Source organism: Macrobrachium nipponense, chromosome 24 (assembly GCF_015104395.2).
Source record: "Macrobrachium nipponense isolate FS-2020 chromosome 24, ASM1510439v2, whole genome shotgun sequence".
In the NCBI taxonomy this organism is placed as follows: Eukaryota; Metazoa; Arthropoda; class Malacostraca; order Decapoda; family Palaemonidae; genus Macrobrachium; species Macrobrachium nipponense.
In genome coordinates this window covers 76,744,463-76,764,803 of record NC_061091.1, presented here as the reverse complement: position 1 = coordinate 76,764,803, position 20,341 = coordinate 76,744,463, and the positions used below count along the sequence as shown (strand labels likewise).

Genomic DNA, 20,341 nt, shown 5'->3' with positions numbered 1-20,341 from the left:
GTACAAAAAGAGGCATGATTCAGTAGCAAAAGCCCTCCACTGGAGCCTGTGCAAGAAACACCAGCTACCTTGCAGTAATAAGTGGTACGAACACCAACCTGAAGGAGTGATAGAAAACGATCAGGCAAAGATCCTCTGGGACTATGGTATCAGAACAGATAGGGTGATACGTGCAAACAGACCAGACGTGACGTTGATTGACAAAATCAAGACGAAAGTATCACTCATTGATGTCGCAATACCATGGGACACCAGAGTTGAAGAGAAAGAGAAGGAAAAATGGGTAAGTATCAAGACCTGAAAATAGAAATAAGAAGGATATGGGATATGCCAGTGGAAATTGTACCCATAATCATAGGAACACTAGGTACGATCCCAAGATCCCTGAAAAAGAGTCTGGAAAAACTAGAGGCTGAAGTAGCTCCAGGACTCATGCAGAAGAGTGTGATCCTAGAAACGGCGCACATAGTAACCCCAAACTATAAATACCACCCAGTCGAATTGGAGGACTGTGATAAAAAAAGAAAGAAAATAATAATAATAATAATAATAATAATAATAATAATAATAATAATAATAATAATAATAATAATATATATTATGAAGACTGAATCTGTTTTGGCATTTAACAAAGGCATCAGTACTTCACAGATTAAGAAAAGTCTACTCTCAACTTTGTTGCCAAAGCCAATGCACGCTAAACGCCCTCCTGCGATTCATATGACGATACTCATTGCAAGAGCGTATCGTAAATCGTCATCGATACGCCGCAGCAGAGAATGGAATTATATATAAAATTTAGGCCCAATCTGATCACCTATTCTTGATGTCAAAGGTAATTTTAACACTAAATAGGGTACTAAAGATGTATTGGAAACAGGGGCTCGCCTGAGCTTATTGACTGAACTTGCAAAGAATCGATTGAAATTTTTTTTATGATTTTCTTAAGAAAATTCGTCTAGACCACCTGTGAACATGACTTGAACAAAACCGAACTTTGCTGGAAGAGATTATGATAGCTGCGACGCCAGGTAGTCTACAATCGACCAATCAATCCGTAACCACGATACTTAACATGGGAATCAACCCAGTAGGCTACTAGCTGCGACCTCTTTCATTTGACCTCGTAGGTCCCAGCGATTGATTTTTAGCCTAAAATTTATATAACAATTCCAACCATGGAATGAAATTCTTGTGACAAGCACTGCGGAACCTTGATAATTCTGTTGTTAATGAGATTCATGCTTAGAAATCAAGTAATTCCCATACTATAACTGCTGGCTTACATTCTCTAATTCATTGCTGATCAGAGATTATGAATAATAAGTAGCAAGACACTGATGTCGTTAATAGTTTATAAGTGAGATACATGCTTAGAAAATAAGTAATTTCTTTTATATTATTGCTGACTTATATCCTCTAATTCATTGCTGATCAGAGATTACAAGTAGTAAGTAGCAAGTAATTGATGCCGTTAACAGTTTATAAGTCAAAGACATACCTTTCAATTCCAGAATTCAGTTTGCGAATAAAGACCTGAGGCAAAATTTAACTTCTCAGTTCCAGAGATCCTTTGCTCCTCAAAAGGCTGGACTCTGTAACAGCCTCCCAGAGGACGCCGTGCAATTTGAACCTCAAAGGTTCAAGCAATTCTCCTTGTATTTCAATTTACTCATATTTTGATCGATTTATTTATCAGTTTTTAAATAAGTTTTCCTATTCTAATAACTGATACCTCTTCTTTCTGTATATCTCATTGCTTTCTGCTAATTCTTCCAAATGGACGCGATATCTTTTTTGGAAGCTTGAATTTCAAATCAGTGGCTTCTTCACCTTCTGCATAATGGTAATAATGACAATTAGCATTCCACAGTCCCACCAATATCCATCTAATAACCATAATTAGACGCTAGAAATACCCGAGCCTTTCGTCGGCCCAAAAAATGATTCACGTTAAGAGTTTGTGTTTTGCTTACCAAAGCACTGATCTTGATATGCTTGACGTAGGGTGACTTACAACACTGGAGAAGAAATAATGTTTACGTATGTGACGAGAAAAACCTGGTTGAACCGGTATTTGTTTAGAGAGAGAGAGAGAGAGAGAGAGAGAGAGAGAGAGAGAGAGAGAGAGATTAGGGAGAAGGAAGTAGGAGGTAACGGGGGTTGGGGGTTATTTCGCATTACTGCCAATATATATAGGAGGACGTTTATGATTGATAGGTCGCCAGTTCCCGCCAAGTGTCTCAAAGGTAAGGCTCTTCCTTCCTTCCCAGGAGATCTTGCAGAGAGAGAGAGAGAGAGAGAGAGAGAGAGAGAGAGAGAGAGAAAGGGCTTTTTCTTTCATCAGAGATATATATATCTCTTTCCGTCAAAGCCTCTCAGCTACTGGGTAAGTAAGGTAGTAGCACTTTGCAATTTACATGATAACTTGAAGTTAACACTGATTGTGTGCGTGTTTGTGTGTCTGAGAGAGAGAGAGAGAGAGAGAGAGAGAGAGAGAGAGAGAGAGAGAGAGAGAGAGAGAGAGCCTTACAGTCCAATATTAACCTTAGTCTGTGCTAAAATTCTGGACTTTCAGTACAGAACATTTAAAAAAAAAAAATTTTATCTTTAAGTTTCCTTAGCATAATTCGGACTTATCTCATGACTGTCATACATAAATTCATATAAAGATTAAAATGAGAATTCTAGAATATAGTGATTAAAGGTGATTACATTGTTTAAAAAAAATATTTATTGTACTTAGTTCTGGCATATATTTCATGACTTTTCAGGTATATGAAAATAACTCAGTTGAAAATATATATACACACATATATATATATATGTGTGTGTCTGTGAGTATGTATGTATGTATGTAAATATTCATACATGCATATATATAAATAAATACATAACGTGTTGTGTGTTTGCTTGTATTTTTAAGTATTTAAAAATTATTGGCGAACTTAAGCAAAGGAGACCATTAATGTCCCAATTTTGACTTAAGCCTTTGTCCTTCCAAATCAACAGGTTGAAAGGACACCTCACACAGGAACCGGGTTCTCGTCGCTGCCAACAAAGATGAAGTCTCTCTGCGTCATAATCAAGGTAAGAAAATAAAACAAAGATAAACATTTCATCACAAGATTTCAGAAGCTTAGTCAGAAATGTTGGATCATACAAGAAATAATGCAAAAATAAATATTAATCTGATTATGATGACACCACGTGAATTAAGGTTAGGTTAGAGTAAAGTAATTCTACGCAATGTAATTTCAATTGCGATCAAATTAGCAATTACTTAAAGGTCATTATGTGATCACTCACTGATAGAAAACGATATTACCTTCCGAGTTACTGAGAGATACTGACTGAATGTTAATCTTGATGCAAATATATGTCTTTGTTGGTCGTCTGAGGATTCTGCAAATATGAAAAGACATCAAAGGAGAATTATTATTCTAGGAAGGCATCTGGCATACAGAATGGTATTCTCTCTCTCTCTCTCTCTCTCTCTCTCTCTCTCTCTCTCTCTCTCTGATTTCTAGAATACATTTAGATACATCTATAGCTATTATCTCTCCTCGGATGGACTAACAAATCCTTGAGACATCCAAATCCTTGTAACTCTTTGTACCTCCTTGTAACTCTGTCTGTCTGTCTGTCTCGCTCTCTCTCTCTCTCTCTCTCTCTCTCTCTCTCTCTGAATTTGAGTATACATTTAGATACATCTGTAGTCATTCATTCCATCTCTCTCTGTCTGTCTGTCTCTCTCTCTCTCTCTCTCTCTCTCTCTCTCTCTCTCTCTCTCTCTGTCTCACTAGAATGGTATCCATACTCAGATGCTAATATAGATTTTACGTTTTCCTTTGCAGTGGGTACTGTGCCTGTGGATTTTGGCAGCCATGACCGTGCCCGCCGACAGTTCGCCAGTCCCTGGTCCCTCCGCCATGGCCCAGTCCGGCATTGGGGACGAAAGAGCCCCCTTCGCTTTCCCTTTGGCTGCGAACGCCCTCCCATCCCAGGAACCAGTCACCAGGAACAGGACCCCGAAAAAAGTACGCAGGAGACTCAGGCCTTACTTCATGGGCAACAAGAAACTCTACAAGAAACGCCAAGGGCGGTAGGCGCCCCTAGCGTTTCTGCAGTGAGACCCTGAAACCCTGAATCCATGACAAAATGCAATGGCTTGTGATCTGTGAAGTTAGTTTTCTGAAATAAAATATTTTTTTTTTCTTGTTGTGTTGTTTCCCCCAAAATGATATCTGAAAGGTTTAACTATACCAAAGTTCTCTGTGCTCGAGGTAGGTTACCATAAAAACTGTCTCTGTGGCAATAAAATTATGAGTATTGATGAACTATATGAAAGTACAGACTAGATGGTTCCATAAACAGAGGGTACCAGCATCAACTGGGTCCCCGATTAGTTCACTGCGCTAAGAAGCCCTTTATGAGGATGGATAGTCATATGTATATACGTATATGGCTGGTAAAAATGTTCTGTTACAACAGAATTCCGTCTAATAAAAGGAGCCCATAAAAATGCCAAAATATAGTACTTACTTTCTATATTTTGGCGTTTTTATGGGCTCTATTTATTAGATATACGTATATATATAATATAGTATAAATATACTTACACTCACACGTATTTATACATATGTGTGTGAGCGTGTTGAAGAACTTTTATAGCTAATGAAGTAATTTTATCACTCTCAGCAATTACTTCTGTGATTTCTTGGTCACTCGTGCATTGTCTTCTTCAACCTCATGCCTAAAATTGCCTGGCTGAACCTTCTTAAGAGGCAACGCACAGTAGGAAATACTTTCTGCAAAAGGAAATGGTTTCATACAGACCAGAAACTTATGGATGCAAAGAGATAAACGTCTTGAAGACGACGACTATGCCTTCTACCGCATATTAAACCACCAACATCTATTCTCTCGGGAGTCATGATAGGTTGAATATCCCTCTGACGAACCTTGCAAAGGATAGTCAGGATAAAATCCTTGGCAACCGCGATGAAAGTGTTCAGCAGGGCTGGTTTGAACCGGATCCCACCAGCACGTGGAGGTAGGTAGCTTGGTTGGTTGGTCCCAGGTCAGCCATGCGGAAGAACTGCACATGCCACCTCGGTCTCTCTCTCTCTCTCTCTCTCTCTGTCTGTCTGTCTCTCTCTCTTCTATCTGTCTGTTTCTCTTTCCCTTCTCTCTCTGTCTCTCCCTCTCTCTCTCTGTCTCTGTCTCTGTCTCTGTTTCCCTTTTCTCTTTCCTTTCTCTTTAACTTTTCTCTTTTTTTGTTTTCTGCCTAAATTTCTCTCTCTCTCTTTACTGTCTGCCCTTCCTCTTCTTTCTTTTCTCTCTCTCTCTCTATCTCTCTCTCTCTCTCTCTCTCTTTCACTTTTCTGTCCCTCTGTCTGTCCGTCTGTCTGTCTGTCTCTCTTTCACTGTTCTCTCTCTCTCTCTCTCTCTCTCTCTCTCTCTCTCTCTCTCATGTCCTTTTTCCCTAAGAATGCATAGGTCGAAAATGGACTACCATCAGGTACCGCAGAGGGGGGTTTCCAGGCCCACATCCTGCCCCAGAGATATCCAAAGGGGCTTATGTATAAGCCGCATCTAACATCTCCAGACGATCACCAATCCAAGCATCGATCATACCCAAATACGACTTCGCTTGAGCATTGGCCAGTGACTTCAGATGAGAATTGAAGGTTTTAGTTATGCGATATTTCTATCGTAGAGGAAAATGATTGATTGCTTCTTAATATTGCTGGCGCGTGATGGCTGTCATCTCAAGCTACTGTTGGTGATTCCCAAACGAAGATGAGTTTATATAGATATTTCTTAGGTTTTATTAAAACGACTGAGAAAAATATCTAGTAAGTGAAGAGATTAGTTCATATAGATATAATTTGAGGCTTAAAATAATTAGTTAAAGATCAAGAAAAAAAGGGATTCAGCCTATTCAGTGATTGCTTCAGTGATAAAAAAGAAGTTATAGGCCCATTAGACTTATTCATTTCGCGTGATTAATTTGAATAAATGCCTTTATCAAGGTTTAAGATAACAATTCTAACATCGCAAGTCTAGCTTGATGTCAATATCAATATAATAGAGTATTATACCCATTGCAGAGTTGCCCTACCTAGTTTTCAGCCAATTATAAACCAGTTGCCCTTAACGGTGATGAGTTTGCCAAAACGGTGCTCTAGAAGAACCCACTGGGTTCGTCTTTTGGGTTTTGTTTGTTTGCAAACGAAAACGGGTTCTGCATCCCATGGGCCTCATGTTTCAATGGGGGTGAGGGGGAGGGGGGTCATGGAAAGACAATCGAGCTTCATCGAAGAAAACGTAACAAGCAAACTTATCTTCAGGTATAACTTGAATAAAACGTGTGCCCTTAGATATGAACTTTTATTTACGTGAGGGGAATTATAACTGAATTGCTTTGAAGGCACTGGAGACTTATAATCTTGAATTGTTTTGAAGGCACTGAACTTATAATCTAGAATTGTTTTGAAGGCATTGGACTTATAATCTTGAATTGTTTTGAAGGAATTGCACTTATAATCTTGAATTGTTTGAAGGCAATGAACTTATAATAGCGAATTGTTTTGAAGGCAATGAACGAATGGCTACGATTCCTTACTTCCGGGTAATGAAGAAGATTGGAAAACCTGATTTTTTTTTATGCAAAAGGCCCTTTTAAATCAGTAATTTGACGAATACAGCCTTCCTTCATTTCCGCCACGCCCCGGCATCATCGTCCACACACACACACACACACACAAACACACACATACACACACACACACAAATACATACGCAAATAAACACACACTAACAGCTGTCGATCTGTTCTGTCAAGAACAGAGCGAACTGGATATTAAACGACTTTTGTAGATGATTTTTTTTATGGATATGGAAATGTTACCGTGTGATATATATATATATATAATATATATATATATATATATATATATATATATAATATATATATATATATATATATTATATATATATATATTACTCGTATTTGGTTTCGGTTAGACGGGATGGTTTAGAGGTCATATTCTATCATTTTAAGTATTTAGAATCCAAAACCATTCTGTCTTATTGGAGCCTAATTTGAGTCATATGAATGAATATATATATATATATATATATATATATATATATATATATATATATATATATACATTCGCAGTTCCTCTGATATGGTCTTTGCTTTTACATTATATATTTTTATGTCACTTATTTTTCTGAATGACACAGAATTTCTCTTATTGCGTCAAATTTCACGAAAAAGTAAGAGACCTTGCAACGTCTTACGTTGATATCTAACGATATCAAAGAGTCTTTATCATTCCTAAACACGCAAAGCCATTAACGTTTCTCTGATATCAAAGTTAATGTCCCATAGGACTCTTTTTATTCTTTTTTAAATTTTTTTTCGCTGAACAAACTCAAACCGGATTCATGACAGATTAACCAGTCTTCTCCTCACGTTTCCATAATTCGCTGCGTGAAGGTCAGGCGTATATCCATGGATGCATTTCTTCTATAAATTCCAGGAGATTAAAATATCTATCAGTGTAGATGCGTATTTAGGATCTAGTAGACAGCATTTCCTGTAATGTGACACGCGTGTCCTTCTACAACGCTTGACAATAGATAAATAATAATAATAAAAAAAATAGAAAGTTTAAAATTTTGATGGAAATGTCACAGATCACAGCCGCGGACTCCGTCAATCAGAGCAGATGGCATTCATCATGAACTCTCCTCCTCGTATCAATCCCGGTTGAGAAACGTCGGCTTTTTTTTTTTTTTTTTTTTTTCCGGTGGGGGGTGATCTTGGCATGTGCGTGGTTGGGCTGGAAAGAAAGGAACTCGCCCACCGCCTCTCGCTGGTTGCAACCAGTTTTAAAATCCGCTCCATGCACGATTCCACCGAGAGGAACTCCACAAAAAAGATAAAAAAGAAATAAAAGCAATAAAAATATGGTCTCGTGCAGACTCCTCAATGATGGGGGCCGTTGGTGCACTCTGGCAGATCTGCAAGAGACCCGAAACTTTCCGTTATGATATTGTGCGCGTTCAGTAGGCTCTACTGAAGGGCAATTGTTCGTCTTGCGTTAGTTTCTCTTACGTTTTGGATTGTTCTGGTCGAGCTGAAGCAGCGAGAGACTGGCTGAAGACGCAGTCGAGTTTTTGTACAGCGTATAATGCTGTATGAAACTATCAGCCACGGCCCATGAAATTCTTAACGGGCCATGATGGCCTGTTATTGCGGTGCCAGACGCACGATTAGGGCTAACTTAAGCCTTTAATAAAATAATAAAACTACTGAGGCTAGATGCCTGCACTGCTGTACGTATGTTTGACGATTGGAGGGTGGGTGATCAACATACCAATGTATTCCTCATTAAAAGTTTTATATAACTCCCGTTTCTGCAAGCAAGAATGTCTATGGTCATTCAACCTTATATAGTTCTTTATGTGATGTTTTAACAAATCAGGAGGTATTCGTTTATTCGTTATGTTGGCAACACTTTTTTTTTTTTTTTTTTTTTTTTTTTTTTTTTTTTAAATGCTCGATAGGCTCGACTTCCCTATAAAGCTGTGACTAGGCGATAATGACCAGTTAAGATGTCTTTGTAGGCTATTTGAGATAAAATGCATATCTCCTGTTACTTCTTTCCGAATGGACACCATAATATTCTTTGGAAGCTTAAATTCTAAGTCAGTGACTCCTTTGGTGGGCTTGTTCCGTATGAATAGGGTTCATTTTCTGAATAATAATAGAATTATAATATTAATAATTAAGAGAGTAAGACACATCTGGGCGAACCTGCTATTTTAATCAGTAAAGAAAATGATCAGATGTCTCAACTGGCGGACCCACAGAGCCGGGTAGAGTAGCTTTGGATTCAGCAAATATCCAGTCTACGCAAGTACTATATTTCCCCAAGTTGGGGTGGGGGGAGGGGTGATGGACTACCCATACACCTCACGTGTACTGAGCTGTGGGCGCCACGCATATGCGTTTGCAGCGTCCCTTCGTCCCCAACTGCGCCCACTTTTCAGCCTTTTCACTTTATTTCTGTCCGTATTCCTTCTTCAAAGCTTGCCGTCCAAGCCAGTCTAGCGATTACTTTATGTCATTAATTTTCTGGGATTTATCTTGCCGTCCAACCGCTCTGACTCTCTCTTTTCACTGTCTTTGATCTCTGAATGACTGCCAATACCTCAGGGCTTGGCTTTATAGCCTCAGTTTCACGTTTCGCTCTTTTATTTGACTACCGAGCTCGTGCATGCTAAAGCTCTCGGGTTACAGCGATCGGTATGAGATCACTCCCTTCGGTTGCGTTGAAATCTCCAGCAAACATATTAAACACCTTTTATTTATCTAATCGTGTCCTTGGACTATCATCATGTTCAAAAAGCATTGGCTCTTTGAAGACTGGAACCAGGTTTATACTTTTTTCTGCAGTTTAAAGGACTAGAATAAAAAGCCATAGTCAAATCTGTACATTTGGATAATACTTTGTTTCGGGGTCTCACCTATCCGTATGCGATCACTACTATCGGTTGGATTGAAATCACCATATAGTAGTAAAACCAAAGAGCTCGGTTTAGTCTTTTTCCTGCGGTTTAGAAGACTAGAATGGAAAGCCACAGTATATTACCTGTGGACAAAGCGGGCTTCAAGCATTCTATTTTAGGCCAGAATGTGAATTTCTCTCATATTTCTCATACATTGCAACACCTGCAACCTGCTATATTTTCATCTAGATGCCAGTTTTGTCAGGGATGGTGCAATAAATACTCCACAATAAAAAACGAAAAGATATTTATTTTCCAATTTCTCAAAAATAAGAGAGCGTAACCTAGGTTCTTATCTTACAGAACTTATCATAAATAGCGGGTTATCGAGTCCTAGCGCCCCTGGCGTTTGCTAAGAAGCTTCTTGTTGCCCTTGTAGTACGGTCGGGGTCTAGTGTGAGCTTTCTTCTGAGGTCTGACCCTAGGGCCTGATGATTCCCGGGGCTGGAAGCCGGTCAGGGCAAAAGGGAAGGAGAAGAAGGTGCGGTCGTCTCTGTTTCCGGACTGGGCCATGGCGGAAAGACCGGGGACTGGCGAACTGTCAGCGGGAGGGGCCACCAAGGCGACTGCCAAGATCCACAGACATAACATGCACTGGAAAAGAGAGCGGAAACTCTGCTTTAATATCCGATGCTATGAGAGAGAGAGAGAGAGAGAGAGAGAGAGAGAGAGAGAGAGTAATTGTATACGCATCTTATATTCGCAAGATCTGAAAGAGAGAGAGAGAGAGAGAGAGAGAGAGAGAGAGAGACAGATGGAGCTACAATATTTCGCAAATCCTCGAGAGAGAGAAGAGAGATGAAGAGAGAGAGAGAGAGAGAAGAGAAGAGAAAATTACAGATGGAGCTATACAATATTCGCAAAAATCCTCAGAGAGAGAGAGAGAGAGAGAGAGAGAGAGAGAGAGAGAGAGAGAGAGAGAGAGAGTAATTACAGATGTAGCTTACAATATTCGCAAAATCCTCGAGAGAGAGAGAGAGAGAGAGAGAGAGAGAGAGAGAGAGAGAGAACGTATCATTAAATTCGTACAATGCGAGAGTTACAAGGATTAGGATGTCTCAAAGACTTGTTAGTCCATCCAAGGAGACATCGAGAGAGAGAGAGAGAGAGAGAGAGAGAGAGAGATAGTAATAATAGATGGAGCATACAATTCTCACAATCCCAGAGTTACAAGGACTAGGATGTCTCAAAGACTTGTTAGGCCATCCGAGGACACCTTACCTTACCTTACAGACCTTACAGTTCGTTCGGGTTGCCCCAGGTCCCTCAGTGTGAGGCACCTCTAATGTCTACCAGAGAGTTGCTAGTACATCTTCCGGTATATTTTGCATCTTCCAATCTTGGATGGTCTGGGATGCAGTTTAGATATTTGTCGAGCTTATTCTTAAACACATCTACGCTCACTCCTGATATATTCCTCAGATGAGCTGGCAACGCATTGAATAGACGCTGCATTATCGATGCTGGTGCGTAGTGGATTAATGTCCTGTGTGCTTTCCTTATTTTTCCTGGTATTGTTTTGGGCACTATTAATCTACCTCTGCTTGCACTTTCTGATATTTTTAGTTCCATGATATTTTCTGTTATTCCTTCTCTCTGTTTCCATGCCTGAATTATCATGTAGCGTTCTCTTCTCCTTTCTAGACTATATAATTTTAATGATTGTAGTCTTTCCCAGTAGTCAAGGTCCTTAACTTCTTCTATTCTAGCTGTAAAGGACCTTTGTACACTCTCTATTTATGCAATATCCTTTTGATAGTGTGGGTACCATATCATATTGCAATATTCAAGTGGACTACGAACATATGTTTTATAAAGCATAATCATGTTATTGCTTTTCTTGTTTTGAAGTGCCGTAACAACATTCCCATTTTGCTTTACATTTTGCCAAAAGAATTGCTATTTGATCATTGCATAACATGTTCCTATTCATCATCACACCAAGGTCTTTAACTGCTTCCTTATTTGTGATTGTCTCATTATTAGGTCCCCTATATGCATATAGCTTTCCTTCTCTGTCTCCATAACACCGTACCTTGTGGCACACCGGATATTACCTTGGTTTCATCCGATTTCTCATCGTTTGCAATAACTATCTGTTTTCTGTTGTGTAAAAATTCTTTTAACCATCTTCCTATTTTATCTACGATATTGTGTTTTCTAATTTTCTTTGCTAATATATTATGGTCTACTTTGTCAAAAGCTTTTGCAAAGTCTAGATAAACCACATCTGTTTCATTTCCGCTTTTCATATTTTTGAATATGTTCTCACGGTGGACTAACAGTTGGGTTTGTGTACTTTTTCCGGGTACGAAACCGTGTTGTCCTATATTAAACAAATTATTTTTTATTAAATGTTTCATAATATTTTTCTTCATTACCCTTTCATACACTTTCATAATATGTGATGTTAGACTCACAGGCCTATAATTACTTGCCTCAAGTCTTGATCCACTTTTGAAAGTAGGGGTGATATATGCTAATTTGTGCTCATCATAAATCTTGCCTGTATCTACACTTTGTCTTAATAATATTGCAAGTGGCTTTGCGATAGAATGAACTACTTTCTTTAACAAAATAGCAGGGATTCCATCAGGCCCTGCAGCAGCTCCATTTTTAATTTCATTAATTGCCTGCACAATATCAGCTTCATTAATTTCTATGTCAGCTAAATATTCACTATTTTCGTACCTTACTTCTATATCATTATCTTCATTATCTATTCTAGGGGTGAATTCTCTCTTATATCGTTCTGCCAGTATGTTGCAAATTTCCTTTTTTTCATTCGTTAATCTCCCTTCAATTCTCAGAGGGCCTATTTCTATTCTTCTTTTATTCATCTTCTTCGCATATGAGTATAACAGTTTGGGGTTTTGCTTGATATTTAATAGGGTTTTTTCTTCCAATTCCCGTTTTTCATTTTCTTTTGATTGTATAATCTTTTGTTCTGCATTTTCTATCTTTTACTTTTTAGTTCTATAACTTTCCATGCATTTTTTTCTTTTGCAAGACCTTTTTTCCACTTTCTGATTTTCTGGAACAAGATCCTTCTGTCTCTTGGTATGCATGAATGATGTTTACTTTTCTTCTTCGGTATATATTTATCCACTATTTTCTCTAATATTTTATATAATATCTCCGTATTTACCCTTTATGTCATCGCTTACGAAAATGTTATCCCAATCTTTGTTTAATTCTTCATTTATTTCTGACCATTTTATATTTTTACTGTAGAAGTTGTATTTTCCATATCCTTCCCACTTTTTCATTTCTTGCTTATCTCTGTTTTCACTTGCTTTGGAATGAACTGTTAATTCTATGACATTATGGTCTGAAATACTCGCATTATAAACTATTATTTCTTTAACATAATTCACCTCGTTCACAAATACTAGGTCTAAATGTATTTCCTTTCTTGTTGGCAGGTGATTTATTTGTTGAATGTTGTATTCTAGTAGCATATCTAATAGCTTTTCGAATTGCCTCTTATCTTCTGCACTACTATTACTCTCTTTTTTATATGTATAAGTACATCCACAATCTCCTATTCGTTCTTTTCCATTCTACGAAAGGAAAGTGAAGTCGCAGATAGGAGAATAGTCCAGTCCTTGTGATTTCTACATATATCATCCAATTTTTCAATTATTAAGTCAAACTCTTTAGTATTAGGAGGTCTATATATTACTATGTTCATTAATTTTTCAGATTCAAATTCTACCGCTATTAGTTCACATTCTGAGTTACTATATTTCTCATATATTTTTCCTTGTTTTTTTTTCTTTCCCATATATTGCGGTTCCCCCTTGATTCCTATTTTTTCTATCTGATCTATAAGTTTGGAACCCTTTTATTTGATCATCATTCCCAGTCTCTTGGGAATACCAGGTTTCACTTATATTCATTATATCTATTTTCTTTTCAATTTGGGTTAGTTCTTCTAAGTACTCTATTTTTTCTTTTTGAGTTACTCGTAACTAAACCCTGCGCATTCATCACTATGATGGTTTGCGTGTTTTCTCCTTCATTTAATATTGGTAGTAATAAGGATTTTCCCATGTCTCTTTCCTGTTCTGGTATGTTGTTCTTTTTTTCATTTCCAGAAATTCTGACATTAAAAATCCAACTTTTCCATAATATTTGATCTTCCTTCATCATAATTATTCATTTTGTGTCTGAATCTGCAATTTTCTCCGTTTCTGCAATATCCTCTTGCATAATAAATACAGTTATTATCCCTTGAGTAGAATTTTGGAGCTGAGCATTGAAATTTTTTTGCTGACATCTCTGCATATCTCATTGGTGTTTGCTTTCTCTTTTACCTGATATTCTTGATTTCTCTCTTTATTTGTTTCTTTCTTATTTTGGATTTTATTACTTGGTTGGTTATTTATTTGATTATGATTCATGGCTACAGGGTGCATATATTTGCATTTTTTGTCGAACTTACATCCTTTTCCTTCTTTGAGGTTTTTGCATATTTTTGGATGCAGATCTCTGCAATCATCCCTATATCCATCTAGGTATGCACATTTACCATATATTTCATAGTTGTGACATACCTTAGGATGTTTGTAGTAACATCTTTCTCCAAATCTGCAATTCCCTCTTTTCAAAAGGTTGCAGATTTTGTCTTTCTTGTCTATTTTTTCCTCTTTCCCGTCATTGTGTAGATCTGGGTAGAGCCATTTCGGGATTTGCTTTTCTGTTGCCATATCGTAATTTATTTCTTCGTAGGTATGCTGCTTTATTGCCTCATATGTAGTATCAATGAGTATCTCTGCATCCATACTTTTATCTTGTTCTTTGTTTTCCTTATTTTTTTCTGTCATTTCATTTTTGTTTACTTCTCTTCCGTTCTTCCTCTTCTTCTTCTTTCTTCTTCTTATTTTCTTCTTCTTTCTTTCTTCTTCCTTCCTCTCTTCTTCTTTCTTCATCCTCAACTATTTGTACATTCAATCTTGATTTAATAACATTGTCTATCCATGATAGACATGTTGAACAAAAAATTTTTGTATCTTTTCTCATATCTTGTATTACCTCAGCACACTGTGGATGGGTCGGAATGTTGCATGCAGCACATTTTCTGATTAGGTTTTGTGGATTGACTATGCTATACCAAACCTTACACAGTTTGCATGCTTTTGGCATTCTTTTTCCTAATGCGTCAATTAGGATATTCACAAGATTCACCTTATTCATTTTCTTTGTCGGAATATGTTGGTTTATGTATATTTTCTTTATGAGTCTCTTGACCACTTGGATTTTATTTGGAACTTCTTCAATTATTTTCAAGATGTTTTCATTAGATTTGTTCCAGTTTGAAGGATTATATCCTTCTAATATATCTATGAATGCTTTTGTATCTTTTTGGTTAGGACTGTTGTTGATTTCATAGATGAGAAATGCCAGTTCCCTTCCTGCTACCTCATCGTATTGCGAATCTGCTAAACACGCTAAATTACGCCATCTCTTCCCGCAGTTGGAACTTACTGCCATCTTGTTCTGATTTACAGTATTACACTTGATAAACTAACTTAGAAGACGCTTTATCCTACTATTTTCACACTAATCTTATCACCGATAGTTCACGAACACTTCAAGATATTTCTCAAATTCTAGTCGTATGTTAAACTTGTGATATCTGTTGATTAATCTGATTTCACGCGGGAACGTCTCACCAAGCAAGATGGCTACTACGAGAGAGAGAGAAATTACAGATGTAGCTTACAATATTCACAAAAACCTCGAGAGAGAGAGAGAGAGAGGAGAGAGAGAGAAGAGAGAGAGATAATTACAGTCTAGCGCTTAATATTCGGTATCCCTCGAGAGCAGAGAGAGAAGAGAGAGAGAGAGAGAGAGAGAGAGAATTACAGATGGAACTTACAATAATTCGCATCCTGCTTACAATTCTTCCACACCTCGAGAGAGGAGAGAGAGAGAGCGAGAGAGAGGAGAGAGAGAGAGAGAAGAGGTAAACGGACATCAATTAAATTCGCACAAATGCGAAGTTTACAAGGAATCTAGGATGTCTTCAAAGACTTGTTACCCATCCAAGGAAACACGAAAAGAGAGAGAGAGTTAAATTACCCTAGATGTAGCTTACAATAATCGCAAAATCCTCGAGGAGAGAGAAGAAGAGGAGATGAGAGAGAGAGACGACGAGAGAGCGAGAGAGAAAATTACAGATGGAACTTAAATATTTCGCAAAAATCCGCGAGAGAGAGAGAGAAGTGAGAGAGAGAGAGAAGGGAACGAGAGAGGCGAGAGATGAGAGAGAGTAATTACAGATGTAGCTTACAATGTTCGTAAAATCCCGAAAGAGAGAGAGAGAGAGGAGAGAGAGAGAGAGAGAGAGAGAGAGAGAGAGAGTAAACGTATCATTAAATTCGCACAATGCGAAAGTTACAAGGATTAGGATGTCTCAAAGACTTGTTAGCCCATCCGAGGAAACACGAAAAGAGAGAGAGAGTAATTACAGATGTAGCTTACAATATTCGCAAAATCCTCGAGAGAGAGAGAGAGAGAGAGGGAGAGAGAGAGAGGAGAGCGAGAAGAGAGAGAGAGAGAGAGAAATTACAGATTGAGCTTACCAAGATTCGCCAAAATCCTCGAGAGAGAGAGAGAGAGAGAGAGTAATTACAGATGTAGCTTACAATATTCGCAAAATCCTCGAGAGAGAGAGAGAGAGAGAGAGAGAGAGAGAGAATGCGTAATTATAGGTGAATCATATTATATTCACATAGTTCTCGGATGAGATATTTTTCCAGTTCGTATAACTCGTTATTATTACTATTATTATTAATATTATTATTAATCTTACCTTGATGGTCACGCGGAGGGACTTCATTGTAGTTGGCAACGACGAGAACCTGATGTCTCTGTCTCGAGGAATATTTTTAAACCTAGGGAATCATTAAAGCAAAAAGACTTATGTCATTAAAGGTACCCATCTTTGGAGGGCGGGCATTAAGAAATACTTATATATATAGTTATATATATATTATACATTATATATATATATATATATATATATATATATATATATATATATATATATATATATATTTATATATATATAATTAGATATGAAAAATGTAAAAATTTATTGAATTGGAATTTTATTTTTTGAAAACAAAAATCAATCATCAATCAAAACTATCGGAAACAACTCTCACGAAAATTATGTTTCATTAACCTCTCCCTACATTGACTGATCGATTGACGGCCGCCAGACGTGGCGTCTCTCCCCTAGAACGCAACAGGCGTGCAAAAACGAATCCTCTACTCACTCAAACCTCCTGCAGGACTTGGGCAGGAAGACTTTTCTTTCCTCCTGTACGCGGAATCTCTCAACAAGGAATGTCAGGTCCTGTCAAATGAAGCTTTCCACGAAAACCTTTTTTAGGACGAATTGGCAACTCTGTTGCTCATAAGTACCAGTTTCCCTTTTATCGAAATCCGTCTGAGTACAGTGCAGTTCTCTCTCCTCTCTCTCTCTCTCTCTCTCCCCTATAAATCCAGTTCGTTCCGGGATTCTCCTGATTCATTTTTATATTTATTTTTATTTTTTTCATTTTTTTGCTGGTGGGTAATCATTGCCTTTCCTGATTGGAGGTTTAATGCACAAAATATCAGCAGTGACGTCCTTGTTCATCTTGGACCCTAAAAACGCGACGACTCTTGCAGCTTGGGAACGTATTTCATTTCTCTCTCTCTCTCTCTCTCTCTCTCTCTCTCTCTTCTCTCTCTCTCTCCATATACACTCACTCAAAAGTGCTCTTAACCTTAACACTATTTACTCTCATTACTTCGAGGAATTTAATGGTTTTTGGTTAGAATATATATATATATATATATATATATATATATATATATATGTGTATATATATACTATATATATATATATATATATATATATATATATATATATAAATATATATAACTACATACATATATAAAAACACCCATATACGCGCCAATTTAATACACACACATCTAAAACAACATTTTTATTGACTCTAATTAACTTGACATTTATTGTGAATATAAATTCTCATACGTCCTACTGCGTATCTGAAATTGCTACGCGTGAAGCAAGCATATAACGTCCCACAAAACAGTCTACGCAGAACTGGTTCTACGATCTGACAGTATTTCGCGAGTGCGTGCGTAGGTTGTAATATGTTATTCATAATATGTAGTTCATAATTAATTATTATTACAGTTCTTATTGCTCAATATTCGGTGCACTCCTCGATAGTGACCCCCCACGGGTTTTAACCCGGTATGTATCCACTTTTGTGGTGCGTTTAGTACAAGCCCCCGTTTGGAGATGACCGTAAAAACGTAAACAAAAGACTGTCAATATCAAGAAATATAAGTCGTAAGTAACGAAGCCCCAAAAGCCGTTGAGAATCACTGTCAGGTAACATCTACGAAACGAAGCATCGTGAAAGGAGTATCGCTGAAAATGGCAGAGAAAAAGCTAAAAGAATCTACTGTTTTCTTAGCTATAGACCGGTTCCGATGGCAACTTTGCGCCAAGTGTTAGTGTCCACCCAGGAATTTCCAGCACTTTCTCCTTCTTTCTATCACTTTCTTCATCTTTCTAAAACTTTTTCTTCTTTGTAGCACGTTCTCTTTCTCTCTGCTTTCTGCCACATTCTTCTCATTTCTAGCGCTTTCTTCTCCTTTCTTGCACTTTTTTCTTCTTTCAAGCACTTTCTTCTTCTTGCAAGCACTTTCTTCTCATTTCTTGCACTTTCTTCTCCTTTCTAGCACTTTTCTTCCTAGAACTGTCTTCTCATTACTTGCACTTTCTTCTTGCCAGCACTTTCTTATTTTTACCACTCTTCTCCTTTCTAGCACTTTCTTATTTCCAGCACATTCTTCCTTCTAGGACTTTCTTCTAGTTGGCTGTGACCTATCGTCTAGAGACCCGGGGAGCTCTTTGCTTTTGTACCAAACAGCTAAAACCAAAAATTTGCGAATCGGTTCGAAGGATTCGATAAGTTTGCGTTCAACGTTAATTTTTTTTATTCTTTGATTTTTGCAATGATCAGGACCAGGTTTTACAGAACTCTTCATAAATTGGAAAAAGATACTTCTTTTTAAATGTTATTGTTTAAGATGTGATTTAGGCTATTTCTTAGCATAGAAAACTCCAGAGCGTTTATATTTGGCCCAGTGGGGTTAATTTGGTTTCGAAGGGGAACAATTCGAGAATATTTAAACGTCGTTAATGGCCTTTTAGGCTTCCTCCACGTGAATAGGAGTTCACTTTTGAATAATAAGAATCTTATATTACTATAGGGGACATCAGGATGGCCCAAAAAATGAACACCATTATATTCTTTGGAAACTTGAATTTCAAGTCTGTGGCCCCTTTGGTGGGCTTGTTTTATATGAACAGGGTTCACCTGAATAATAATAATAATAATAATAATAATAATAATAATAATAATAATAATAATAATAATAATAATAATAATAGTGAAATACAATAAATTGTACCCATAATCATAGAGACACTACGCAAAATCCCAAGATCCCCGAGAAGAAACCTGGAAAGACTATAGATACTGAAGTAGCTCCAGGACTCTTGCAGAAGAGTGATGGACTCCTAAGGAGGCAGGATGCAACCTGGAACCCCACACTATAAAACCACCCAGTCGAATAGGAAGACCGTGAAAAAAAAAAAAAAAAAAATAATAATAATAATAAGACTGGATGTTACCACTGTAATAATTTTTGTAATTACAAACATAATCATCCATAAATATCGAGTGAGATTGAGCCAATGGGAATTGTGGCTTGATAATAAGGAAAACGAGACATCCCACAATCAAATTTCTCTCTGTTTGTGCCTTTCAAAATGCGGAATGATCTCAAAAATAGGTCTCTTTTGCCATTGATATAGTCAAGGAAAGCGTCTGTTACCACGTCAAGTTGTTATGTTGCAAAAGTCAGTGAATGAATAAGTCGATAAGTAAAAATGGATAAATGAATGAATAGATAAGTATGTAAAACATGAAGTTTCAATTTATTAATAGTTTTAGAAAACCTTCGAGTCTGTTTGTTGATGACGAGAGCTCCCAGAAGACCTTGAAGCTGAATTATTATTTTATTATTATTATTATTATTATTATTATTATTATTATTATTATTATTATTATTTAAAGGCAGCATGCATTCTCAGGTGACCTTGCAGTATTACCAAAGATTTTGATGATATCGCATGTACCTTTGACAACAGATATACTAACTATTTATTATTATTATTATTATTATTATTATTATTATTATTATTATTATTATTATTATTATTATTATTATAAGTGAATAAGCACTGAACAAACTTCCGAATAAAGGAAAAAGTATAACTACGGTTACAAACCAGCCAGATAAACAGATAACTAGATAAACAAACAGATGAATAAATAAGGGAAGGAGAGTTCGTACGAAGAAAGGTTACGTAGACTCCTCCGAGCGGTAATTACGGCATCTTTGCATGAAGGCCTTTCCAGTCCTTGGTCTGAGTTGACTTCCAGATTTTTTTTTTTTCTGTTTTGTTTGGTTTCTGTACTTATACTTTCGTGGATATGTTTGGTTAACGTACTTATACTTTCGTTGGCTCCTGAGGTATGTCACTTATAGCGTAATTTTTGGCAGACGATAGGATGTATTCGAAAGATGTTTTGATATTGAAAATGTCACTATATCAGCGTATATATTTGTATAGAGAGAGAGA

The 20,341-nt window shown here is 37.1% G+C and overlaps 2 long non-coding RNA genes across 3 annotated transcripts; one reads left to right on the top strand and one right to left on the bottom strand.

Annotated features, from left to right (window-relative positions):
- Positions 1 to 2,173: 2,173 nt before the first annotated feature.
- LOC135205811 (uncharacterized) lies at positions 2,174 to 4,217 on the top strand. 2 transcript variants are annotated; one of them, XR_010312611.1, is made up of 3 exons: positions 2,174 to 2,249; positions 3,013 to 3,090; positions 3,858 to 4,217. It is a non-coding gene; the product is annotated as an uncharacterized LOC135205811 (long non-coding RNA). The 2 variants fall into 2 exon arrangements; XR_010312612.1 differs by having other exon boundaries at positions 2,245 to 2,389.
- A 5,604-nt stretch (positions 4,218 to 9,821) lies between these two features.
- LOC135204297 (uncharacterized) lies at positions 9,822 to 16,955 on the bottom strand. Its single transcript, XR_010312166.1, has 3 exons — positions 16,881 to 16,955; positions 16,412 to 16,493; positions 9,822 to 10,185 (listed from the first exon to the last, which is right to left on the bottom strand). It is a non-coding gene; the product is annotated as an uncharacterized LOC135204297 (long non-coding RNA).
- Positions 16,956 to 20,341: the final 3,386 nt, after the last annotated feature.